This window comes from Emydura macquarii, unplaced genomic scaffold, assembly GCF_026122565.2.
Source record: "Emydura macquarii macquarii isolate MOO-44397 ecotype Brisbane River unplaced genomic scaffold, CSIRO-AGI_Emac_v2 contig_2422, whole genome shotgun sequence".
Classification (NCBI taxonomy): Eukaryota; Metazoa; Chordata; order Testudines; family Chelidae; genus Emydura; species Emydura macquarii.
In genome coordinates, this window is record NW_027132559.1 from 16174750 (window position 1) to 16195632 (window position 20883).

Below are 20883 nucleotides of genomic sequence, written 5' to 3' on the forward strand. Positions count from 1 at the left end.
AACATGTTCATCTAGAAGAAACAGACATCCTCAACTTGATGAGTCAGGTTTCTGCTTTAGTAAGAAGATTGCACAAATACACAACTGACACACTACATTCAGAATAAATTCCACAAACCTGATTCTCCTCTCAAAAGAGAAATTCCACTGTAACTCTCTGATTTCAGCAAAGTTGGTCCTGATTTATATCAGTGTGAGATAACAACTAGGCCCTATTATGATTAATATTTTTTGTTTCTACCATAACATGTATCTTTACACTTCTATAGATCTTCATTTGATCCTTTCTGGTTTCACATGTCACTTAGAAAACAGTGTGTGTGTCTTTGGAGACCTAGTGATGGGGACGATAGACCACCACTTCTTTTTTTAAAAAGCATAAAAATATAAAAATTAATCCTCCCTAGTCTTGTTGGAAGATTACCTGGTAGCAAGGAAAGTCTCTGGAGAGGTCAATGTTGAGAATGGAATTGTGGGAATGTTGAATCTTTAAACAAAGCTTTATTTTCCCTCAAACATTCATTAAGTATGGAAGTTAATTGGTTAGTGGTTAACAGCAACAAAAAAGACTTCTAAACAATAGGACTAAAAATCCCTTCCCTCTCAATTTTCACTTCCTTGATATATCTTAATTTTGCTATTTCTTCAGTCACCACAGATTGTTCCAAAGTAGGTAAGATCTGAATTTTTAACATACAAAACCCTTCCAGGCTTCACACACACACCCACCCACCCACCCACCCCCCCATATCCTCTTGTGCAGGTCAACCTTAAGGGTCTGCACCTTCTCCCTTTAAGTTTAGTGACAATTACACTCATTGACATCAGGGAGTGATCTGATTGACTAAAAATAATTCTGAGTGGTGACTATAAATACAACATGATTTGATACTCACAATTTACAAGCTTCATCACTTAAATATAAATATTATTTAAAATATAATTATACAGTTGCAGGAAACACTCAAGTGTGAATAATAGTGTGCTAATTCACACCTCATTGAACTAATGGCAATGTCCAACACAGTGTCAATTATTACAATAATTCACACCTTGGAGTGTCTTGCTGCTTAATTAGGTAAAATACTGTTCTATGGATATGTAAGTGTCCAAACACAACACATTAGGAACTCTGTACTCAAAATATTTTAAAGTGAGCATTTTAGATCACCTTTCAATCTTAAAGGGGGAAAAAGTAGCAAGTGCAATATGGACAAACAACATATAGACTAGTTAGCAGTTTACTTGTGTGCTCAAGGTAACGCCTCAATTTAGCTCATCCTCTTGTAGCCACCTCATACAACATATCCTCAGCCTAATCTTAAATTCAATTTATTGTGCCACAGACCCCCCTGTGTGGAATGTTTTATATTAACTACCATTACTCAAGTGACGCCAGTCAGGTACTGAAGAACAAAAATCTGGGAACTGCTGGCCCCTGTTTATTTCCCACATTAGTTAAATGAACTTCTAAGTAATTGTGAACAGCTACAAAGGAGGAGGCTATAAATGATGCCCCATCACACACAATGTAGAGCAGCGGAGTCCATGGGCTTACATTGTAACAGGTAAAAAGGCTCCTACTGTCAAACTGAAGGAAAAAGATTTTTCAACTTTAATTAAATAATTTATCTGAAGCCCTCTGTTTCCTACCCAATAAAACACACAAAAAATATGTCACTGAGCCAACCAGAATAGGCCTCAGTACCATGGACTGCTAGTTGGGAAACTTCAAACCTAGGTAATCACTGGGATTGTCCAGATCATGCCACTGGAATGGAGTGCACCAGAGATGCAAAGTCCTGGGGAAGGTAAGGAATTGAAATGGAGGGCAAATGAGGGTGGTAGTATTAGAAAAAAATCACTTGCAGAAGAAGGCAAAGAAGTAGAAATAGAAAGAATTATTATTTAAAGTGTATCCAGATGCAGGAAATTGAATATATCTTAAGGGGTGATCATCAAATGGACAAAGCAAGCATAAAGCATCAAATGGCTGAATTCCTTGGGTACTCAGAACTCCCATAGATTTCAATGGGAGTTTTGGGTGTGCAAGGGAATTCTGTTAAGCTAATATGGCCAAAGAATATGCTTTCTCCTCAGCCCCTCCCCCAATGCATTATAGTAATTTTTAAATCAGTCCACTGGAGTCCCCTTGCTGTGATGGACTATATTGCCACATCCTAAAATCACCATGAGCAGAATGCTGACACGATAGCAAGTCCTAATTAATTCAAAACATGAGATTCTAAACACAAAAATTAAACAAACACTAGTAAGTGTAACTTTCTGAAACATTTATTCTGAAGTGTGTGGGGATTGACTTCTTGAGTGGATTCTCAAAAAAGAAGACAAACGAAAACCAAAGCATAACATCTAGTAAGCTAAGGAAATTGTATTAAGCTCTGAATGTTTTACTTTGAAAATCCTACAGCCCTCAGTAAAATCCTTAGTCAATCTCTTCTTGTTTATAAAATAGTATGTAGTATCACCATCTTGAAACCTACAAAACCAATACAGCCATCTCCCTTTCTAAAATCTCTAAATCCAGATTTACAGCTGCAGCACCCATTAATGAAGCTTGATGGGTAATAAAAGTGTTGAATGCCAATATTTTTAATTATACAGTAAAATAAGTTTAAAAATAATAGCATATCTAGTGTTTTCATAAAGTGCCAGAGTTACCACTTCAACCAGTATCACTGTATAGGTAAATGATCAGTGTACAAATAAAATAATTACTTGGCTCAAACAACACACCACAATATTTTTGCTCCAGCAAGCATTTTTACAGCAACAATTATTACTTTTACATTTATATCTGAGAGAGTACACCTACATTTTTTTTTTACAGCAATGTAACTTTTTCAGACATTCACATTCATATTATACATAGCGATGTAAAATGTATCACAAATCTGTAAAAACACTGATCTTATTCCTGTAACATGGCTAATATTCATATTAGAGAAGAAAAGAAATTGAGATAATTGTTTTGTCTACATTAAAGAACAATCTTTTAAAGATTTTAAATTGATGTAACAATGCAATTTGTAGTAAGAGGGAAAGGTGTGCTGAAGTTTAAGGCTAAAAATTACTAAAAGCTAAAGTTGCATTAATTGTGACTGTCTTTATAATAATGTTTTTAAAAAGCAGAAAAATCCATAGTTCCCTAAAACAAAGAACTCTTCGAGTGTGTATGTAACAAAGAACTACTTACAGAATTTACTATGTTTTACTTTGCATTCACTTTTTCAGAGACAAGTAGCACAGGTTACCTGACACATAGCACATTGTCCAAAAACAAAAAACCCCACACAACCAAGCTACAGAAATTGTGTGTTGGGATACCATAGAATGGTCACCTAGATAACTAGCTGATTGATCAGCTGTGACAATATCACTTATGACTGAGTCAGCAAGCGTGTGAATCTCAAAAATGTTTTCAATGTTTCAGCTAAAAGAAGTTACCAGCTTATTGTGATAAAAGTTTGTGTGAAAAGTTGACCGGAACAAAATTCAAATCAGCTAAATACAAGTTCATTTATTCAACAAAGAAACAGAGCTATATGCATAACTGAAAGACCTGTTGCTTTCTGTCGTTAATGGGACCATATCTCTGTCTATTCAGAGGTACATATGTAATAAATGGTTACAGCTAAATTCTATAATCTTTACTTGAGAAAAATTCCTATTTTGTTCAAGTAAAGACCACATGGTATAGACTTTACCAACTGAACACTACTTTAAATAGGCAGCTATTTTATTAGGTTATTGCAAAAAAGAAAGCAAAATTAATTTGATGAATATAGAGGGTTATACAAAAAGAGTGCTAAATTTGGGCTAAAATAAAATAAAGCTTAATTTAGTTTAGGGTGGCCAATCCATAAGCAGAAGATTTATTAATAAATCAAAGCAACAGGTCTGCAGTAAATCCAGCAGGTTGCTAACTAGAAAGAGAGATACAAAAAGTGACAGATTTCTAGGGAAAAGATCTTTGAGTAAAGAAGAGTGTATTTTAAAGCTGGGTAACGATACCTTCCTGCATCCTTGGAGATACACAAATCTTGACTGGGGTCCCAGAAGGAAGCAAAAAGTGTCTTAAAATTAGCTCTGTTAATAGTTAGGGGCCAAATCATTATGCAAAATTCTCATTGATATCCAATAAGGATTTGCCTGACTGAAGACAAAAGGATTGAGCTCTAAGAGGTATCTCAAGGCAATGTAAAGTTACCTCGCTTCCATCGTTATTGGAATGAATTCTTGCTCTAACAGATGCGGTATCATATGAAACACTCCTCTGAAGGGCATAAAACAATCTTAGGAAATTTCAGGGTATTTCAGAGACTCTTCTAAATGACACTGAGCAAATTAACACCAAATTTTAAAACACAGGGCCAAATCTTCCTCCTCTTATTCATGCAAGTAGCCCCAATGCACGGTAAAGTGGGCAGGATTATGGACACAACCTCTTCCTGTTTTATCTTCGCTTTTAATACTTGTTTTTACTCTCTCTTTTTCCCATAGGCTAAATAAAGAGATAAGACCTTCCCTTGTTCCGAGAGCAGGGTTTCTGTAAAAACAGCCTATATTATCAATTTATCTTTATAAGATTCTCTGATTGTAATTTTTTTTAAATAGAGGTTAAGATTTGGGAACAGAAGTAGATTTTTGTAGAATAAATTCTAGAATAAATGACTTCCAATATCATTAGTCCAAGGCAAAGCTTACTGTCCCTTCCAAGTAGACCAAGTTACTTCCAACCTCATGTCAAAAATTTCAAGAAACTTCTTTGTCTTTAGAAAATCTCTTCATCGCATACAATGTAATCTGACTACTCATAACTCTGTCTAATTAAAGTTACAATAAATAGGCCATTTCAGATTGTTCAATTCAAAATTTTAGTATTTCTGTCTACTATTCCATGGTAAATGTGTACATAAAAACATTGAAGTTTTGGAAGCTTGATGATCTAGACATATACAAACAAATATAAATAAGATTTATGTAGTCAAGGCAGTAGAAACATTACAAATTCAACACATTCTTTACAAACCACACACGAATAAAGCTGAGACATTATCCTTATCAGTAGTTAAAGATCACTTAGTCAATTTACAGGAAAATAAGAGACTTCTTACCATTATCTGGAGAGCAAAAATCAGGAATGAGTTGTTCTGTTCAGTCACTAAATCAACTTCTCTCTCCTAGCGACTTTTTTTTTTTTTTTTTTTTTTTAAATATCCGTTTGCCAGTGACAGACGGGGAAAAAGTGTCACTGTGTATTTCTATATATTTGTATTTATGACCTCCAGCATCTTATTTTATTAAACCAATAGAGGACAGGTCTCGTACTTTACAATCACTGCTCCAATCAAGAGCTAACCCCCCAGGTAGCACTATTTGCCTCTCTCTCTTTCTCTAACAGTTTCTTTTTGTAATGAGACTAATTTTTCCACTAGCCTTCAACTCACTAAATTAACGGACATGGAAATTGTGACTAAAAACTTGTAGAACTGTCTAGCCTCCAGCCCAGCACAAAATCAACTTTGTTGTAAGTGTTGAAGGCCATCTAGCAAGTAGCTACTTGCTCAGTTTATAATCCAGAACTTTATATTCACAGAGAACAGTACTACGCCATCTAGTTAGCTGTCAGCAGGCTTCACATTTTATATTAGAAGTGGATACCTTAAGATGCTGGGCTTTAGCACTTGTGAATTTTCAGTTTCTTTAAAGATTCAATTGTTTATTTAAATAAATATCACTACTGGGATAATCCACATCCAGTGGATATGGGAAAATTTAGCTTATAATAGCAGTGTGACCTTCTACATCTAACTTTGATTTACAAGATAAAAGCAACTTTTAAATTAAAAAGGCTTTCTGCTAATAGAGCTTATTATTCCAGAGACAGGAATGATTTTCCTCGAAAGTTGTCCCTGCGTGCATGCCTATTATCTTCGCTTTTCTCCTTCCACTAATGAGCATTTATCTAAAGAGCCTGTTAATCCTCTGATGTGTGCTTCTGGTCAGAGGTAACAGTTTGAATAAAACCACTAATCACTTATCACTAATCACTGATCATTAACCACACTTTTCTCTAGTGCTTTGCAACCTGCACTGCTCCCTTTAGGGCTAAGCAGTAACAAATAAGAAGTTTAACATTTTAAAAGTATTTTTACATCTTAATGCGGAATTCATCCAAATGCATGCCAAAGGGAGCATTCAAATTTATACATTTTTCTAATAAAAAAAATTCTACCCAAGTGTATCTACTTCAGAACAAATTCCCACAAACTGTCAGATTATAGATTTTATTTCATTTTGTTCTCACCCTGTAACTCTAGAAAATTTTTTTTTTTTTAAAAATTTACAGTATGGTTCCTGGATTATTTCTGCACGACAGTTTCTTAGAAGAAAGTTCTTCCTCCACTATTATTTGACACACTGTATTTTGTCCAAATGACCAGGCAAGGAAACTGGTGCAATTCAATGGGCTAGGACAAGAGTTATCTTTGAAATGTACGTTCTTAAGGAAAACGCAAGAACTCTATTGTCCTTTGGTTTAACCTCTGGTTTTATCTTTCTGTATATTGTTTCCTACTGATAAAATACAGAAACCCTCTGGTCATGCTGCTTGAATAAGTGCTCTTTAAAGCATTTTAATTTTAAAAGACACACACATGGACATTCATTTTATTTTATTACTATCCATGCCTTTGAACCACTTCTTTCTTTCAGACTGTAAAATTTATAATAAACCCTGGAGAGGTCAGCTCACTCATCATATCTGGACATAAATAACAGAAAACACAGAGTTTAGCAGGTATTCCCCTTATACTCCAGAAGCTCTTATAATTCTGAAAGGACAAAATTTAGCTGGAGAGAGAAATCTAAACCAGAGGAGGGATAAAGGAGATATGCATTGAACCAGGGGATGGGGAGGGTGTAAAAAAGATGTGCTTAGCCAGTGGGATTGTAAAAGGGAGAGTTGCTTTGTCAGCATTTCTAACCCCCTGAACCCTACAGTATCTAAGGCTGTTAATCAAACACTTACTAGTCTGCAGAATGACGTAATGGCCCAGTATTCAGTCTTATTCCCAGAGATATGTCAGAAAGGGGGTGGGGGTGGAGAGACAACCAAACATAGCGATGCAGACACCTAACAACGAAATATACACACAGCCTGCTCTAGTCCTGAGCCTTAACAATAGGCATCATGTGGGGACTGGAGATGAGGAAGGGGCGGGGGGTGAGATCAGTTTGTTGTGCAGTTACCAAAAAAGTCCATTTAAAAAAACAACACACACTCGCACCAGCAACTTGTACGCAGCTGAGCCTCTGGTACTTTGGACTAAGAAGCCTCTTCCAAAACTTAAAGTTGCAGCGACTGAAATCACGTTCAGATAAGAAGAAAGCGAAAGCTTCAAGAAGAGTTTGAGAGCAGTTCCAGCAGCCAAAGAGCTGTCATTTCAGCAGCGGCGGCAGCAGCAGCAAGAAAAGATGTTATGTCGGAAAGAAATAAGGGGAAGATAGGAGAGGAACGGGGGGGAGGGGGGAAATCAGTCTTCCAGACTTGTGTGTCTAGTTAAAAAAAATCCTCTCCAGAAAGAGCTTAACCAAGAGTACAAGTTATTTGCACCAATATTTACCTACTACACGCTCCCTGCAGACAGCGGAGATGGCAGCAGTGGTTACATGTCAGCGGTTCTTCGACACACATGCATACACACGCATACGGTCCCGGCAGCATACTAATGACTTTGCTAGCTCTTGTTTCAACACACACGCACACACAGAGAGAGAGAGAGAGTTTCAAAACTTTCCAACTTTTTGGCTAGTGTGTTAAACTGAAGAATCTCATAGTTGCTCCCCTCGCTCCCTTTCCGATCCCTCGAACTGCTTACTGCGCTCGTAGCTTCAGCAACTTTTCCAGTCCCCCTTTTCTCCTCCCCCCAAAAAGCCCTCCTGATTCCTAGCTGTTATAACCCCCCCGCCCCAGTTACTTAGAGGGGCGAGAGGGAGCGATACACACACACTCGTACAAAAAGCTATCTTCATTGAAGCATCTCACCGATCAAACATCGCAGTCACTAAACCGCCTCCTGGAACTGGAGGGGGGAAATCTCAAATGGTTACTATCATATCTCAGTTAAACTGAAAACAAACCAAGAGCAGTTTATAACAGTCCCCGGAGCAGTCCCGGGCTTAGTAGTAACAACTGTTTATTAGCCAACAACACAAAAAACAAACCCCTTTGCAATTAATGAGATTTCTTCCTCCTCACTTTAGAGCCTCCCCCCCCCCCTCCCCGTGCTCCCCAGTTAATTCACACATACTCCCCGTCCCTAGAAGATCAGTCCCATGCAAACAAGTACTTTAAAGCGTCCAGGAAACGAGGGTTTAACTGCAGTGAAAAGTGAGTTTCATAAAGGCAGCTCAGTATTAAGAAGAACTTACCGAACAAGTGTAGAAGGGAAAGGACCAGCAGCCTGGGTGAAGGAACCACGTTGGACTGAGAGAAGGTTACAATACGTTCTATTTAGAGAAGCATTACATCACCCTCGGTGACGTCACGTGGGATTCCTGAACTTCTAAATCATTGCGGTCCCTGTTCAGTGGGGGAGTGGAGCGGTAGGCGTGTCCAAGGGGCGGGTTCCCCCAAGACTCCGCCCACGCCAGCCAGCCAGCGAGCCACAGAAGGGTGGGTGGATGAGGGGGGAAAGAGGCTTGAGTGCAAAGCAGCAACAGCTCAAGCAACAGCTTGCAGAGCTGGATGTGACAGGACTGACATTAGGCGTGTGAGTCAGCTTGGAAAAAATCTCCTGCTTTATGGATTTCGGGAGGAAGCAGGGACGAGTCCAAAGAGGCGGGTTCCCTAGGCTGTATTAATTTGCGGGACTGGGTAGGGATTGTTTCCTAAACTGGGGTGGATTGGTCTTGCACTGAACTAAGTGTGCCACAGGACAAGAACCATTGCAGGCTATTGAATAAACTCCGGCACTGGTAGTACACTGGGTATAAGCAGCTGGGCCCAAACGATGCAAACACCGAACCCCCTTTGGGAATTAAGACCACGTGTGTTTCAAAGATCTCTCTTTCTAAGGGGTTGAACCAAAACCTTAAAATTTGAACAGCCCGCTACTTTTGGGGGTGTGGGAGTTACTAGGGGGATTTTAGTTTCCACATCCAGTTCATTCATCTCTAGATTTTAGTGATGCATGTAGCTACTTCTACAAACGTGTTTTCCAATAGGACTTTTATTAACATACAGTTCTTCCTAAAAATGATACAGTTGGAGAGATCAGAAGTTATACCAAGGGAGAAAAGAGATTTTAGTCTTGCACACGCACCATTAAAAGGACACTGGTGGGGTAAAAACCAAAAAAATAAAAGGTGTATTGCCTTAAGTATCTTAGAGCTACCACACAAACAACCACCACTGACTCTAGTGGCTTTGGATCAGGCCCTTAGGGTGCACACATGGAAGAATGACTGAAGAAAAAAGAATTGGAATCAGGAAATCTGGTCTATTCCTGATTCTGTTATAGACATCCTGTGTTATCTTAGGCAAATCAATTAGCCTTTCTGTGGACTCAGTTTCCTCAGCTGTTGTTTGTAAGGATAACACCTTATCTATTCAGCAGGTATTAGTTATTTGTTAAGCACCAATGTGATCAGCACCATACAAGATGTAAAAAATACAATCCTGGCCCCAATGCTGGAAACAGTAGCATGTTACTTTTATTTGAAGGAACCAATTGGACTACTCCTGGGGTTAAAGTTATACACGTTTAGATTATGAGATTAGGGTCTCTAATGCACTGCACTTTGAGAATCTCTCCTAGAACACTTTTTTTACTACGTCTAGTTCCAGCAGTTTTGCACTTCATTGATCCCAGCTACTCAGTATATAATTCATAGTAGTTGAGATTGTATCCCTGTAGTCATTTGCAGAGATGATTGATGGTTGCCTTTTGAACATGCTGAGATCCTACCCCCATTTTACACAGTCCTTAGAATAAGTGCCTACGCCTCTCCCTTCCTGGGGTTTGGTTTATCAGTAACTCAACAATAAAATATAAACCTCACCCTAAACTTGCTCCCTAAGCCTGTGTGTTCCTAGAGTAACCTATGTTCTAGCCCAAACAGACACTCTCACCTTCTGTATATCCTGATTGGAGCTAATTCAAGGAACCTACCTTTATGATTCAGCAGTAATTACTCAATCTTGATGCAGGTTTTTAGCACCTGAGCCTAGGGTGATGCAAGATAAATGCTCAGCATTTCTATACAACTGCTAATAATTACTGTCTTCAACTTTTAAACAGTATCTTATATAGGGTTTAAAGCACATAGAAAGAAACAGAGGTCCTGATGATAGACTTTGAGTTAGTTTAGCTTTTTAGGAGAGGGATCAAGGAACTGAATCAAGTGTAATTTGTTTTCATTTTGTCAAGTATTATTCTTGGAAATTGATAAATAAGCCTATGATTTAGAATTATAGATATTTTATAGTGTTCCAAATTCATATTACAAAACAATAAATAGAGGAATCACTTCACTCACAATTGAAGCTATTTTTGGGATGAAACAAGGTAGTTATTTAACAGTGTACAGGAACGCTGTATAATAAAGGCTATGATATCAGGACCAATTTGGGGGGAGAAGGGATTAAGCTACATTTGTCAATCAGGGAATGCTGTGTCATCACACAATTGATATCCTGAAATTCTGGGAAGTGTCCTTCCACTGTAACTGGACTGGACTGATGCCAAATTTATTGGCAGTTGAGTAGTGGGGTAAGAGCTTCTTTCTCCAAGTTTCTCAAAGAGCCCAAAATGAAATAGCTCACTCTTTGGTTCCTGTCTCCCAATGAAGTCAGTTCAACATCATCTTCGGTAATGGCAACAGAAATGTGGATAGCCAGGGGAAAGGTTTTGGTTGGATTTTGGGGGACAAAAAAAAAAATTATGACTAATTTATTTTGCTTAATATTTATTTTGATTTTTATAATTGAAGGTGGGGGTTTTTGTTTGTTTTGTTTTTTAGAATTGTATTTATAGAGCCCTGATGATTTGCTGCTAGATTTTAGCAAGTAGAGAGTGGATCCCATTTTGGGTCTATACTATCTGACATTTTCTTTTTAACACTGTTTAAAATGCTTTGCATGCTGTCTCCTGTGTATCATACAAAAAGGCTTTTAATTTATATGGTCATCTTATTTAACTTACTTTGGCATTAAGTTGCATGCACCTGGTATGTTGTAGTCATAAATTCATTGTGCATCAAGAATTTCATAGGTTCTTTTCTATTCAGTGAGATAGGTGCTGGTTATGGAAATAGAGGAGACTTAAAGATGGAGACATTTGATGCAAATTTGGTTCAGTGCATTGCTATTCTACCCTTCAGATCCTGTGCCCACTAAAATCAACAGAAATTCTTCCATTGTCTGCACTGGGAATTGGATCAGACTCCAGACATGAAGCTTATCAATCCAAAAATCACCCACATCATTTAAATCGAGGCCTAACCTTTTCCCAATTACCCATAGCTGCAAGCTTCAACACACCACTCAAAAAACAATGATACATATATTTTTTAAATGATTCAAATTTGTAAAATGAATTGTGAGCCTCCTAAACTATCTGAATGTCCATGCACTCAAATTTCTTCTTAAATTCAAGGGGGAATTTTGAGGATGTGACAAACAGGATCAGATCCTTATTGGATGCTAGGTAACCATAATAAGAAGTTTGCCTCTGAGTTTTAGAAGGGGCTCAGAAGAATATCTTCTGTTATCTTCCACTACCTGTGTCACACCACTATAATCATTTGCCATGTAAACACTGTATGTCTTTTTCAACAGCATATTATTGGTTTTATATATATTTCATGTAGTACCAACACCTTTTTTGATATACTCAATCTACTAGTATACGACATTAAAAAAACCCAAACCCCATGATAGAAGAATGTTAAGGTTGTAAAGTCAAGTGTTCAAGCCAGGAAATGTCAGAATTAAAGATGAATGAGATGGGGGCTGTCAAAACAGTAAGTGATCACAATTAAAAACTATTTTATAATACACATGCATATTGGAGCCAAATTAAGAATGCACAGACAACTTATATTTTGGCATTTCTTAACTTTTAAGTGCTCGACTTTGTACCCATAGTATTCTTTTAATAAAGGCTTTTTTAGTGTAATTTCCTACATTTTTAAAAAAAGCAAACTGAACAAATAGATATTCCATCATGTGGAACCACACTGATTCCTACACTGGGTCATCAGCAGCATTTGGATTTTAGATCCACAGCATAGAACTCTACCACTTGAATTAACAGAGTAACTGGTAGCAGCAACAGGCTGTTATCCTTGTGTGGACCAGCCACCTGAAGGGGGAAATCAAACACACACTTTGCTGGTGGATTTCAGCTGGTTTTGCTGATAGAGAAATGTAAAGAGTCAGAAGTCCTGGGTTCAATTTCAGGGTTCTGGAGAGGAATATATACTTGTAGTTATAGGCCAGGTGTGGCAAAAGTTACTAAGCCTCCAATACAACAATCTTCAGAAGTTCGAGAGCCGGGGTGCACCTGCTGGGCCTCTGGGCTTCAGCCCTGTGACAGAGGGGCTCAAGGCTTCTGCCCCACGAGGTGCACCTGCTGAAGCCCTGAGACCCAGCAAGTACCTTCCACGGGGCAGAAACCCCAAGCCTCCCCTCCCTGCAGGACTGAAGCCCCAGCAGGCCCACCCCATGGGGCAGAAGCCCTGAGCCCTGGCAGGTGCCTCCCAAGGGACAGAAGCCCAAAACTCCCCACCCCAGTCTGGTAGGTGGGGCATGGGGGCTCCACCAGCCACACTTGAACTGTAAAAGAGCCACTTGCAGTTCCCAAGATAGTTTGGCCACCCTTGTTATAGTCCTTTCTACCTCAGTGGCCCCAGCCTCTTTCCCATGCTCTTATTTGTTCTACCCCAATCCACCCCAGCCCCTGGCCTGTTCCCATTCTCTCTTATCTACAGTCTTTCCTGCCTCCTCACCCCATCTTCCTTTGAGCCAATATGTCCTTCTCTCCTCCAAACTCTGCTCCTATCCACTCACCACCATAAGCTCCTGTTTCCATCCCTCTTTGTATTCCTCCAACCACCAGCTTCTCTAGGCACGCTAGCTCCTGCAACCCTTGCTTCTACCTGCATTTCAGTTCTGCTGCTTTATCCTCCTCCCTCCATGCTGCCTGGGTGCCAGCAGGGGAGTACAAAAGAAATTGTATTTTCCATGATCTCAGCTCCTGTGCCTGGTGCTGCAGCAGGGAGAAACATCTGCAGGGAAAGTCCTACTCATTCCCTGTAGTTCCAGCTAGGAGCATGCCCAGTGCAGATGGAATCTTCAGCAAATTTAGCTGGCAAACTAACAGGTCTCTACTGAGCATGTGCAAATTGCAATTTTCAGAGGCTAATAATGTGGCCAAATTTGGGATGGCGAAAGGTAGACCCCTGACATTAGGATGACCATCTTGTCAACTTTCAAGTCCCTGCTCCAAACTATGGAGGTGCTAAACCTACTCAGCTAAACAGTTGTAGGATTAATTTGTTGGGTTCTTTTTAAAATGGGCAAAACAATTTAGGTAATGCCATTCTTGGAAATGGCTGAGCCATTTTAGGTGAAAGTTTCCAAAGAAATTCAGCCTGAAGCAGTCACCCAGCATAGAAAATTTCAGCCAAAATGGTTAAAGTGAAAATAGGGCCTTATAATGGGAGCTATTGAGTAACTTTAACTAAGGAGGTGCTACTCACTCAATCAATACTACTATGCTGCTATTTCATAAATAATAGCAGGTATAAAGCAACACAGTGACCTTTCCAATTTTTTTTCTCATAATATTTTATGAAATGATTATGTAGGAATTAATTTTTTTGTTTGTCTTTGTGGGTGAAAGTACTTTTAAAAGCATTTTTTACATCTGTATTGTGTTTTCTTGTGAATGTTGTTATGATTACTTGTATTAAAGGACCAAATAATGGAGAAGGAAAGGATAAAGGTGAAAAACCCACAGTTCAGAATGGGAAAGGAGTGAAGGAATAAAGAGAAGCTTAATAAAAATGAAAACTTGTCAGATTTTTGCAGTATACTGAGATGAATTGGGATGACGCTCTCTGTGTGTAAAGGTAAAGGACAGGAGTGCTGTTTCAGCAAACACCCCAAATCTTACTCATTCCAGTAAAATCAATGTTAAGTATAAAGTAAAGGTATTACAATAATTATACAAGTTTTGTATGTTGAAAATCCGTTTTCACTAAGACATTATTGATGTCACCTATAATTAATATTTAGTGCTGTCTTACTTAGTTTCATATTTTACATACTTGTTCTTCTCATAACATCATTAAACATGTGGTTAAGTAAGGTGGTGCCAGCACTGAGCGTTGCTCTCATCATTTTTGGCATTTACGATCACCTTGTGACGAGTACTTCACTAGAATCTCAGCAGCTTTTAACCTAATCGAACAGTAATTCATTCTCCTCTTTACAAACTGCTAAACATTTCAAATCTGTCAGATCCTTTGCAGTTACATTTATGGCATGTGAAATTTTATCAAAGATTCATGCTAGTCACAAAAAGAAGTAGGTCTTTAGAAATGAAAGGCCACAAGTTTTTAAAAGTCAGTCTATTTTCACAATGAAACTTGTTTTAAAAGGAGATATAAATTATGCTATTTAGTAATTAGTAAAACCAGCAATTTCCTGTACAAATATGAACACACTTATTATGCAACAAACTCTAGACAGCACACAACCACACCCTAAACATTAGATCTTCATTTAAAGATCCCCTTACCCTTTCTACTTAATTTCAATCATGTTAATAAACAAATTAACCAATTAACATGTATACCAGAAAAGGGAAGAAATTACTTTTTGTAACCTCAGGATATCACTAAGAAGCACAGTAGTAATCTTTGCCATATGAGACAAGGGTCAGAAATGGGGTAGGGAGTGAACCAAAAGTTAGAGCGAAATCAACATAAAACCCCTTTTTGCTTACTTCTTTCATCTCATCTGACATTCTTGTTGAAGTTGCCATTTCTCTGCTGTACCACAAAATCCCTTGGACGAAAAACCTACTTTCAGTGATATCTGTGTATAGAGAGGAAGGTTGGTGTGATGGTTAACACACTGGACTGGGATTTAGTCTAAGTTAAATCCTGGCTTTGTCAGTGGCTTGCAGTGTGACACTGGGCAAGTCGCTTAACTTCTCTCTCTATTCCAGGTCCCCATCTGTAAAAAGAGGGGACTTTGATTACCTTGTCTCTTTAGACTGTAAGCTCTTCAATGAAAGGACTGTCTTACTATGTGTATGTATCATGCCTAACGTGATGGGGCTCTGATCACAGTTGGGGCCACTACTATAATACAAATAACATAATAGTTCTATTAAAATTGCTACTCAGAATAGGAATGTAGAGCCTGATTCCATTGACATCAGTATTTTCAATGGGAACAGGCTGGGACATAAAATACTATTAAATTCCCCCAAACTTCAGTAACATAGAGTTAAGGTTGCCTGCTGGTTCTTCATGCTCTTTCACACTCAAATCTCTGAAAACCAGGAAATGAAGAACTAGGGGAAAGGTGAGCCTGGAGCTCTGTTTCCCACTGCTGGAGACAGCATGAGAAAAAAGGAAAGTTCTGAGTTCCTTCCCATGATCAGGGAGCAGTGGAACATAAGGGGAACACTGGAACCCCCTCTGTTATCCTGGTGAGGAAGTCTTGTGGAGGGATTACAGGGGACAGAAAGCATTTGGAGGAGAGGGAAGGGGAGGGCACAGATGGTTCTACATCCTTTTCCCAGTGTTAGAGAAGGAGCCCAACTTTTCCCCCTTTATGGTTCTCTGCCAGGCCTTCCGAGTTCCCAGAGATCAAAGGTCCCTTTGAGAATGATCCCTTACTCATTGAGAGTTTACAGAAAAATTACTTTTTTGGGGGGAAGGGGAGACCCAGTACTTTATCAAAATTGTAGTTATCCAACTGGTTTTTCAAAAACGGTTTGGATGATCCCTTACTCTAATAAAAAAGAGTCGTCATCTAGGCCTCTTAGCATCTGTGTCAGAGCACACACAGTCTTACGTCGCAAAGATTGTCCAAGAGGCAGAGACCCTATTCTGTGCCCTGCAAAACCCCCCGTATTCCTTGCACTGCTCCAACACCCCCCCCCCCCAACACACACTACTATGACCCACCATGTTCCCTAGCTTTGCACCAAAGAAGTTACAAGCATAAGAAAATGTTATAAGCAGCTCATTAGAGAGACAAGGTGGGTGAGGTAATACCTCTTTTTGGACCAACTTCTGCTGGTAAGAGAAAATATATTACCTCAACTACCTTGTGTCTCTGGTATCCTGGGACTAACATAGCTACAACAAAACTGCACAAACAGCTCATGTTAGGAGATTATGTATCAGAAACCCCTTCACCAAATGCCCCAACAACTTGCTTTGTGTCGATCACACTAATACAGGTAGGAGTAGAGTATGAGCCATGATTACATTACCCTAAATGCTTACTAGCGTTCCCTCTATTCTTAAGTAAAATCAGTCCACATGTGGATTTTAGAGCACTTTAAAATATTGCTCTTAAACCAGAAATTTTGGTCTCAGTGCACAACTTCCAAAAGAAGCCCTTGCAGAATGCAGGCAAAGAGCAAGAAACACACACAACACACTTTCTCTGAAAGCTTCCAAAGGGTTGGGCTCAAACTCAGGCCATGTCTATACTGACGGCGGCAAATTCGCCACCGCCAGATCAATCTTTCTGGATCAATTGAGTGGTCAGTGTAGACCCGCTCAATCGATCAGGGAGTCGACACCGGTAAACCACCCCCTAGTAGCGTAACGCTGTTCCTGTCGGCACAGCACAGTGTATCAGAGCAATCAACGTGAGTTACGCAAGCCACTCTGTGTAGTTTGCGTAACTTCGTCGACTGCCGCCGAATCTCCAGGTAAGTGTAGACCAGGGCTCACAGTGCATGGGTATTGCTCCTTTCTCCTTAGTCTCTTGTGTTGGGCTTTGTACAGGGAGAGTTGAATGTCTCCGTTATTCTTTAGGGTACGTCAGTTCTGTGAGTTAACTTCAAGAGTTAACATGCAATTGCAACAGTCAATGTGAAATGACAATATATCAGAGGTATAAGTGCAAAGTCCTGGCCAAATTGAAGGAAATGGGAGTTTTGCCAGTTTTGTTTATTTTGTTTTATTTTGTTTAAAACAAATTAAAAGAGTAATCCTGACAATATGAAAAAGAAACAATGGCAACCTAACATTTAAAGTTGTTTTCAGTTTAAAACAAAGCATAGAGCTAATATTAAGCTGTTCCTGTATTGTTAAGACTCATCTTCCATTAAGAACTTAAATAATATACTACTGACATCATCACTATATAAATTACATGCTGCTTTCATATTTGTGACATAGAGATCATATTATTAGTTTAGGAAAAAATGTTTAATTTACAGTTTTTAATTTAGGATGATTTACTGTAGTATATATTATAGATGTATTATAGATCCAAATAGCAAAACATCTACTGTACTATGTCTTTATTACATATCTTTCCAACTGGTACAAAAATGCCAGCTAAAGAAAAGCAAGAGACTTACAGGCTGTCCAAACAGTAGTATCATACACCTATAAGCTTTTTTATTAAAATAAATTATAGAATCATGTTTGTTTCACTGCCACAAATCCATGAATGAAATTCTGGCCCCACAGAAGTTTATAGGAAAACTTCCATGGACTTCAGTGGGGCCAGGATTTCATCCCATATCTGTAATCAATCATTAATACGTGACTCTGTTTAGCTATTGGCTGCACAGGAAAAAAATAAAGCAAAATACTCTGAGATATTTGCAAACATTTTAGAGAACTAAGACTTTGGCAATAATATCACTCGGGGTTACTCCTAGAATAATATTGAATAAAATTGATACTTGTATGTGCATGGTACATGTTGAATTTTAGATTTATATTTTGTAGATCGTTTTCAAAACTACACATTAAACATGCCTAGTTTATGCACAAAATTGACTCTTTATAGAACATACTGTATCATATTGTTTTCATAGTTGATATTGAACAAACATCTCTTAAGATTCATGTTATAATAGCTAGCCTTACTCTTATCTTTGTAAATTATTGTCACCCTGATAACATTTTGCTCCTTGGTCGACACAGAGAAATATTTAGCCTATCTAGGTGTCTCTGAGTATCATCCAAGGTAATGTACGTAGGGGTTTGGTAACCCATGTTGATAATACTTGTAAATAGAGTATGCCAGGTTTTTGCTTTTTCTCAGAGTTGCAACTACCTTGAGTTGCAAAAAAAAGTTTGCCTGACAACATGACTACAGTAGTATGGAGAAGACAATTAAGACGAAACATGAAAATGCCAAGAAAGTGAGAACTAAAACAGCTGCTCAGTGGTACAGGATATGTCCTTTTTCTCTGATTTTTTTCTTTCCAACCCCTATATCAAGCAACATGTTGCGTGTTCTAAAGATAGTGCATTAGCAGTGCAGAATTTAAGATGGGCAGATAGAAAAGGTTCTCCGGGATCTCTAAAAAGTCTATTTCAATGAGATTATAAATTCCATTATCTAAATAAATATGGCATATAAGTGAACTAAAGTGAAAACAGCACATATCAAAGTATTACTCAAACTTGCAAATGATAGACTATTATCCAGAAATAACTGAGCCTTGGTCATTAGCAAAGTAAGAGAAGATGGTAACGTGCTGTGGCATTTTAAATTAAATGGAGAAATAAATTTAAAGATCACTGGTCAAACACATACCAGAATGAAATAGTAAACCGTGATCTCCCTTTTGGAAGTGATGCATTTACTTCTCTTAAGCAAGAATTAAAGTAAATGGCAAGTACATAATGTCATATAAAAGTTACTCAAGGTTACCCATTTACATTGCAATGAATAGAGGAGGGTATGTAGGAGATATTAATGAGTAGCACAAATAGAACATTATAAAAGCCAGTCTTGAAGCCCCATCTCATAAAAAACTCCCCAATGATTTCAAGGGAGTTTTGCTTGAATGATTGTGAAGATCAGGCCCAATGAAACTACTGTCTCTAACTCAGTTCTGAGAGAAAGATTAGGATTCAAAGAGAATCAAGAACGGAGAACTGGGTATCATCAGAGTGAGGAGAGCTAGGGAAGATGGGCTTTGTCTGGAAGCTGGGACTCTGTTGGTCTGATTGCTTGGGGGCCTCAACTGTACAATGCCTCTGAAAATCAGGCTATATTACACTATAGCAAGGGCTGGCTTGAAAGGTTCTAGGAACCACAGGAGCACAGTGGGGGAAAAAGAGACAGAACTTATTTTGTGTGAAGTTTCATAATTAAACTGTGTTTAATTTCTGTTGAGTAGTTCAGATAAATAAGGCTGACAATAAAGGGGAAGACTGATGTAATTATGCTAGAAGAGCTCATTTGAGTGGAACACTCAACACAACAGCATATGAAATAAGCAAGGCTGTGAAGACCACCGGGGCAAGAATGGAAAAGGAATTGTCAGACAGTGCTAGATTCATAGATTCTAAGGCCAGACTCAACCATTGTGATCATCTAGTCTGATCTCTTGTGTAATACAGGCCATTAAACTTCCTCAAAATACTTCTTAGAGCACATCTTTTAGAAAAACATCCAATCTTGATTTTCAAATTGTCAGTGATAGTGAATACGCCATAACCCTTGGTAAATTTTTCCAGTGGTTAATTACTTTCACTGTTAAAATGTTATGCCTTATTTCCAATTTGAATTTGTCTGGCTTCAACTTCTAGCCATTGAATTGTGTTCTACCTTTCTCTGTTAGACTGAAGAGCCCATTATTAAATATTTGTTCCCATGTAGATATTTACATTGTCAAGTTGCCCCTTAACCTTCTCTTTGTTAAGCTAAGTAGATTGAACTCCTTGAATCTATCACTATCAGGCTTGTTTTTAACCCTTTAATCATTCCCATGGCTCTTCTCTGAACCCTCTCCAGTTTATCAACCTACTTGAATTGTGGGCACCAGAACTGGACAGAGTGCTCTGGTAAGTGATTGCACCAGTGCTAAGTACAGAGGTAAAATAACCTCTCTACTTCTACTCATGATTCTTCTGTTTATGCATTCCAGGATTACATTAACTCTTTTGGCCACATTGTCACACAGGGAGCTCATTATCCATACAGCTGATTATCTGCTACCACCACCATTTTTTCAGAATCACTGCTTCCCAGGGTAGAGTCCCCCATCCTGTAAGTATGGCCTACATTCTCTGTTCCCAGATGTATACATTTATCTTTAGCCATATGAAAATGCATATTGCTTGCTTCCACCCAGTTTACCAAGCAATCTAGATCTCTCTGTAGCAATGACCTGTCCTCTTCATTATTTATCACTCCCCAAATTGTGTGTCATCTGTGCAGACTTTATCAATGATGATTTTATGTTTTCTTCTAGAGTTCGTTTTCTGCAGAAAAGCTACATACAATATAGACACTTAAAATTTGTATGACTAATATTGTGCAAGAACTCCAGTTTGGGAGGAGTGGTAAAAAGTTTAGGGGCCATTGGTCTAGAAAGATATTGAGGGAGAGGAAGTGCTGAATCTGTCTGTTCCTGAATGGCTGGCTTTCTCAGTAGGAGATAATGATTTTGGAGTAAGGAGCTGTACATTTTTAAGGAGTTTAATCATACTCCTTTCGCAACAGGGGAAGAACTCTTCTCTAAAAACAAATTTGCTGACAATGACTGCTATTCTAGATATTGATAACCTGAATTTAGATGAGGGTATCTAGGCAAATTGTGAGATGGAATGAATAAGGAACCTAAA

At 38.4% G+C, this 20883-nt stretch overlaps 1 protein-coding gene across 5 annotated transcripts in view; it reads right to left on the bottom strand.

Annotated features, from left to right (window-relative positions):
* Positions 1 to 8574, bottom strand: part of CREB5 (cAMP responsive element binding protein 5) — a 305374-nt gene extending 296800 nt beyond the window's left edge. The window contains exon 1 of one of the 5 annotated variants that reach the window (XR_010922349.1): positions 8458 to 8513. The gene's annotated coding sequence lies outside the window, so the exon portion shown is untranslated. Of the gene's footprint in view, positions 1 to 7054; positions 7099 to 8457 lie in introns of those variants that run through there. The other 4 variants (XM_067562002.1, XM_067562001.1, XM_067562003.1 and 1 more) reach the window with 4 other exon arrangements.
* Positions 8575 to 20883: the final 12309 nt, after the last annotated feature.